Source organism: Podarcis filfolensis (genome assembly GCF_964270895.1).
Source record: "Podarcis filfolensis genome assembly, chromosome: 5".
NCBI lineage: Eukaryota > Metazoa > Chordata > Lepidosauria > Squamata > Lacertidae > Podarcis > Podarcis filfolensis.
Window position 1 is genome coordinate 96,646,405 of NC_139608.1, and position 6,631 is coordinate 96,653,035.

Below are 6,631 nucleotides of genomic sequence, written 5' to 3' on the forward strand. Positions count from 1 at the left end.
GGGCTTACCTGGGCCCCCCATATTTTATTCAAGTTGGCACTGCTGGGGAGCAAGATCTCTTTGCGTGTTAATGCTGTGAGTCCTTCCATCTTTTGCTCAGCTGAGGTCTAATCCACCTATGAGGCAAGGTGAGGTGACCACCTTGGAGATATGAGAGCCATTTCAAGTATCTCAAGGGCTGTCATATTGGAGAGGGAACAAGCTTGTTTTCTCCTGCTTTGGAGGGTAGGAATTGAACCAATGACATCAAATTACAAGAAAGACGATTCCAACTAAACATCAGGAATAGCTTTCTGAGAGTAAGAGCTGTTTGACAGCTCTTTGGGGGTTTTTAAGCAGAGGTTGGATGGCCATCTGCCATGGATGCTTTAGCTGAGATTCCTGTATTGTAGGGGGTTGGACTAGATGACCCTTGGGGTCCCTTCCATTTCCATAATTCTATGACCACTTCAGATGGCAGGATTCACAGGAACAACAGATCCAGCCTCCAAGGAATGCAGAGCATGCGGATCTTTATTCCCTGCTTGTTTCTGATGTAGATTTTCTGTCCTCCCTTGTTTCTGATGTAGAGCTTCACTCACCCCTTCTTCCCTGGGGAGGGCACCATTTTGTGGTTCACCTCAGGTGCCAAAATATCTTGGGCCGGCCCTGGCTCAGCCTGGATAGATGTGTAAATAAAACTATATATCATCAACACCATTGTCTCCAGTGATCTTCATTCAAAAGAAACAAAAGCTGAGGCATGTCTTGGCATCCCTGAAGTCACTCGCCACTCAGAGATTTGGGTATGAATAACAATACTGCGGTGTTGTCATTTCCCATTCCCCTGCCAATCGTATGACTGTATGACAGTCCAATGCATATTTGCTCAGGAACAAGCTTCAGTAAACATAGTAGAACTTACAACAAACATGCGTAGGACCATGATTTTTTTCTTTAAAAATGTTTAGGGGTGCTCTCATTTTCCTACTCATATTGCAATATTGCCCCTCAATGAGGCCAAACTTAGATTCACAAAATGTTTAGGGGTATGCGTACCCCTGCGTCCCCCCAGGAAAAAAGCACTGCGTAGGACCAAGGTCTAATTAACTGAATGACCAATAAAGCAATTAATACTTTCTACCCTACAGGATACAGAAATGTCACTCGCTTGTCATTAATAGCAACTTTCATTGCAACAGCTGAACCAGCTCCAGTTGTGATCTATTATTTTGCTGGGCATTTGTTGCTTTTGAACCACACCTATTTAAAAGTCATTGGTTTTTTCCTGCAATTGCTGTAAGTCCTGCTTATTCACAGCAATTGGTTAAACCCTGGACAGGACTATATTGAGAGCCAATACTGTATGTGGCTGTGTGCTGCAAAACATTGCTTCTTTTGTTTCAGAGCTCATCATGTATGCATTGAGGAAATATTAATCCTCATTTCTGTTTGGGAACACAGAAATGAACCATGAGTATCTGGCACCAAATCAAAAACCATGATCTACCAACTCAATGTGTTTATCAGTAAGAACTCTTAAGTTATTTCTAATCACAATGGGAGTTTTTGTAGAACCACCCAGGCTCCTGATGTTGCCAATATTGGCACAAGGAGCCCCATTGACTTCCCTGTTTGAATGTGTCTATTGACAACACAGGAATTGAAGAATGGGTACATAAACACGTGCAGAAACTGGCACATGGAATAAGTATAAAGGACATAAGAGAAACAGAGAGCCCTTGAACAAAGCACTTTTTAAGCAGAAGGCCAGCAACGGTGCGAAAACATGACAAGGAAAGGATCTTTATTAAGGCAGAGTAACAGTACAGACTCAGCAGCAGAGAGCTAATCCAGTCCCAGAGCTCTAACAAGGTGAAGGCTTAACAACAGGGCTAGCCCACCAATGAGGCAAAATGAGGCAACCACCTCGGGTGGCAGGATCTACAGGGGCAGCAGATCTGGCCTCCCAGGAATGCATCACCCACTGCTGTTGCTGGTTCCACAGTGGCAGCAATGGCTGTGGCGCACTCCTTGGAGGCAAGATCCGCTCCCTCCTTGCCAGCTCCCTCCATGCCGCCTCTACAACCTTGTTCCAATTGTAGATCTTCACTTCTCCATGTAGATCTTTATTCCCCACCTTATTCCTGATATAGCTCTTCACTCACCCCTTCTTCCCTGGCACGTGGAGTGGCAATTTGTGGTTTGCCTCAGGTGCCAAAATAGCTTTGTCCAGCCCTAGTTGATGTGGTTGGGCCCAGTCTAGGAGCAAGAGCCAAGGTTCATGGCTTTGGGGTAGTTTTAAGATGTTCAAGGCTGCACAGCAGCTGATAAGTTGTCCCATTCGGTTTACCACACCCACCTGTCAAGCTGCAAAGGGCAGGTGGGCACAACCCTTACTCACGAGAGTCTCTATTCCAGCATGAGCAGCTGGCTTGCAAGGGGCAGCTGGCCCCTCCTCCTGTGGCGCTGCTGGGAGAGAGCCCCAGCCCTCCTTTGTCCCCCTCCTGCTTGGCCACCCCATGCTCAGAGGCCTCCCCAGATTCTGACAATGCTTTCTCCCTTTGGGAGAAGTGGGAATAGGAAGCCCTGCCTCCACACTAGGGCGAGAGGGGATTGCGGGGAGGGGAGGACTTGCATCTGCCTCCCTTTCCCTCCATAGTTTGCCATTCCAGGTCTGAGCCCGAAGATGCCAAGGGAATAATGACAAACTGGAAGTATAGCTGGTGCCATAGGAGGAGAGGGAATGCCAACCCAGAAAATGACCTGGCCTAGGCAACCCCTCATGAACCTCACCAGAGTGCAGTTCCCTGCCATGGTGCTTATTCGAAATATTGCCTGGAGAGGCATGTTTATTCTGGATTAGTGGTTTTCATGCATGCAAGATTTTTGCAGCATCCGCACAATCTTGTGGTCATCAGAATGCCAACCTATATCCCTCACCTGATTTATTCTCTCTGGGGGAAATCTTGTAAGTGAAAAACAATCTGTTGCTAACTACCCATTTGCAATCTTTCAGTCACTGCTTGCAATATTAAGCCCTTGTCTGGAACCATCCTTTGGCAGAGGGGACTACATGGTTTGTGAGCAAACCCTTTGGTAATAAACCACTTTGTACCTTTGCCTGAATTCCAGCCAGTCAAGATGGGTTCTTTCAGCTGCTGTTTTGACTTGGACAGATACTATTAATTACTTCCTCATAAAACTTTTGAAACATTATTCCTGGAAGTGGAAATGCCAAATCATGGTTGTGTTTGAGGCCGAAGAGAAGAGAGACGGAGTGTTGTTTAGTACCAGTAATAATATCCCAAACAGAGCTTCTTGGTGGCAGAGCTTAGAAGGAATGCTGCCTTGAGTAGTAGACCTACTACTGGTCAGTGCTAAAGGCAGGACTGACAAGTGAAATTTTCCCTTTGAGAATCCTCAAACCTGTTTCCCCAGGACTGATCAGGAAGGCTTCCTATTATTTACATTTTGTAAATAACAAATTCATTGGAAATAAAGCCTATTAGTTTCAAATGAGCTGAAACCAAGCTTGCATCTTTACTTTATAAAGGAGGGAGGCCAAGGGTACAAGCGAAATAATCCCAGATTGCAATCTTTACTTGGAAATACCAATTAAATCACTGACATCACTTGGTTTCATGAAAGAAAACCTCTGGTATGCCAGAGTTTAGTGAGAAGTGTGGCCTATCTAAAATCTCTGATGGGTCAGGCAGTGGGGTGGAAATCTTGTAGTCTTCATGTGCATTTTTTTCAGACACAGTCTTAATGAGCAAAATCCCAAGCCATTCACTTCCCCACTTACATGTAGCATAAAAACCTTTCACATACCAGGCTGCTGTGGTCTCTGTGTTGAGTTCTGTTTCCCTTTCTCCTACTACCAACATATCCCTGCTGTCTCAGAATTACCTTTTGTTGCTAATTTGTCATTTTGTTATGCAAAATGGCCCTATTCCTTTTATCTTGTTGGACAACAGAGTTCTTGTTAATGGCCTTCAGTGGTCAGTGGCTACTCCATACCAGTGGAATCTGAATCACACTCCTGCTGTCTGTATAGAACTGAAAAGGATCCCATCTTGAACTGAGCCAGAGAAAAATATTTCAGAGTTGTCACTAGGATTCATTCATATGTCCATCCCACCGAATCAAGGTGAGTGCCTGTGGGCTGAATAAGAAAGTGAGGTTTGGCTGCACACACAGAAGCTCTTTTTGCTTGCATCATAGTAGTAATGAGTGTCCACACCACCTGGAAATGGGAGAAAGTTCATTAAAGGAAGAAACTGAGACATCCTGGAGTAGGTTGCATGTGTGCTGGGCAACATCTCAATGCAATCATTAATTGAAGGGATTATGGGAGCTGCAATTTAGCAATATTTGGAAGGGCATGTTGCGCAGTCATCTTCAAAAGATTGTTATAGGAATATTTACATATGCACATAAAACTTGGTGGTGATTATCTAAAGAATATTGCACAGTAGCCCTCAAAGCATAAATTATAGGAGTGTTTATATAAAGAGGCACTCATTACTTATAGGTGTGTCGCATGAGGGTTTAAGAATTGCAAGCACTCTGTCACAGTGGTTCCAATGTTTCCTGCAGGTTGTTTTCAGGAGGTGGTGCAATATGAATTCTGTTTGAAACCTTGCTGTTTGGCTGTCCTCCAATGCTGCTAAACATTGATATTGCACATGCAGGGCGGTGGCAGGGAATGGGTTCAGCCGCCTGGCCAAATCCTTCTGCCTGCCACCCCCCCCCCCCGGGTTAGGTGTGACAAGCAGGCATTTGACAGGTGGGCAGGGTGGGCCCAAGCCAACCCACCTCCACTTGTCACTTGCTTCACATCACAATGCCATCAGTGAGTCTACTGCACAGTGTGCCATAAAACCTGTCAACCAGCTGATCCACGTGGCTTGCAAAGAAAGGTGCTTTCCAGGTGCTGACCATCAACCCTTTTTGGCATAGCCATGCCTTTCCCTGCTCTACGTATGTGCCACTATCACATTCCCACTTCAAGTTGGCTGCAACCCTCCCCCAGGTGTTGTTGGACTCCTGCCAGCCCAAGTCAGCCTGGCTAAAGAAGGGAATGGCCGCTGGGAGGAGCACAGAGAGAAGAAACGCCAGGGGGCATCTGCAGCAGCACAACCAGACACATGGGCTTAGCCAGGGGGTGGGTGGGGGGCAATTGCCCCCCATCAAAACAAATCAATGCAAATTTCAGTTTCTGCTCTCCCTAACAAAAGATTGCCCCCCTTCATCTGCCCCAACTGCAATGAAACATGTCCCTCCCTTATCAGTCTCTGCAACCACAGCAGGCGCTGTAACTCTGTACTGTAATGGTTTGACTTCACCCCCGAAGGTGCACTGCTCCAGTGTCTCTGGAGACAGAAGGGGGGGGGGGCCAAGAACAACAAATGGACAGATGCAAGTAATAATAACCTTCGAAGGTGACTCGGAAACTGCAATTAATCCAGAATGAGGCAGCTAGACTGGTGACTGGGAGTGGCCACTGGGACCACATAACACCGGTCCTGAGAGATCTGCATTGGCTCCCAGAACGTTTCCGAGAACAATTCAAAGTGTTGGTGCTGACCTTTAAAGCCCTAAACGGCCTCCGTCCTGTGTACCTGAAGGAGCGTCTCCACCCCCATCATTCAGCCCGGACACTGAGGTCGAGCTCCAAGGGTCTTCTGGCGGTTCCCTCATTGCGAGAAATGAGGTTACAGGGAACCAGGCAGAGGGCCTTCTCGGTAGTGGCGCCCGCCCTGTGGAACGCCCTCCCTTCAGATGTGAAGGAAATAAGCAGCTATCCTATCTTTAAAAGACATCTGAAGGCAGCCCTGTTCAGGGAAGTTTTTAATATTTAATGCTGTATTGTTTTTAACACTCAGTTTGAAGCCGCCCAGAGTGGCTGGGGAAACTCAGCCAGATGGGTGAGGTATAAATAATAAATTATATTATTATTATTATTATTAGGAAGTGAAATGAAGCAAGGAGATACACACACACGCACACACACATATATATTTGGTAAGGGACGCGGGTGGCACTGTGGATTAAACCACAGAGACTAGGACCTGCCGATCAGAAGGTCAGCAGTTCGAATCCCTGCGACGGGATGAGCTCCCATTGCTTGGTCCCTGCTCCTGCCAACCTAGCAGTTCTAAAGCACGTCAAAGTGCAAGTAGATAAATAGGTACCACTCCGGTGGGAAGGTAAACAGTATTTCCATGCGCTGCTCTGGTTTGCCAGAAGCGGCTTAGTCATGATGACCATATGACCCAGAAAAACTGTCTGTGGACAAACGTCGGCCAATAAAGCGAGATGAGCGCCGCAACCCCAGCGTTGGCCACAACTGGACCTAATGGTCAGGGGTCCCTTTACCTTTACCTGTGTAAATTCCCCAGCAGCATGCACTTTCCAGCCTGTGCCAAACGCGGAAGGTCCCTTTCCAACCCCTCCATCCTCAACAGATCCAGAGATGGAGACCTCAGCCGACCCGACGCCCCGCTGGACGCTCTCCAAGACCCGTAAACTCAGCGAGCGAGCGAGCCAAGCAGGACAGGAGGCCCCGCCCCCCGGCCTCCCTCCGCCCGCTCTCTCTTTTGCATACGGCCTCCGATTGGCCGGCGCCCCTCGGGCCACGTTCGTG

At 47.3% G+C, this 6,631-nt stretch overlaps 1 long non-coding RNA gene across 1 annotated transcript; it reads right to left on the bottom strand.

Moving 5' to 3' along the window:
* Positions 1-1,765: 1,765 nt before the first annotated feature.
* LOC310763583 lies at positions 1,766-6,521 on the bottom strand. The gene is made up of 2 exons (XR_014548678.1): positions 6,364-6,521; positions 1,766-4,228 (listed from the first exon to the last, which is right to left on the bottom strand). It is a non-coding gene; the product is annotated as an uncharacterized lncRNA (long non-coding RNA).
* Between the last annotated feature and the right edge of the window lie 110 nt (positions 6,522-6,631).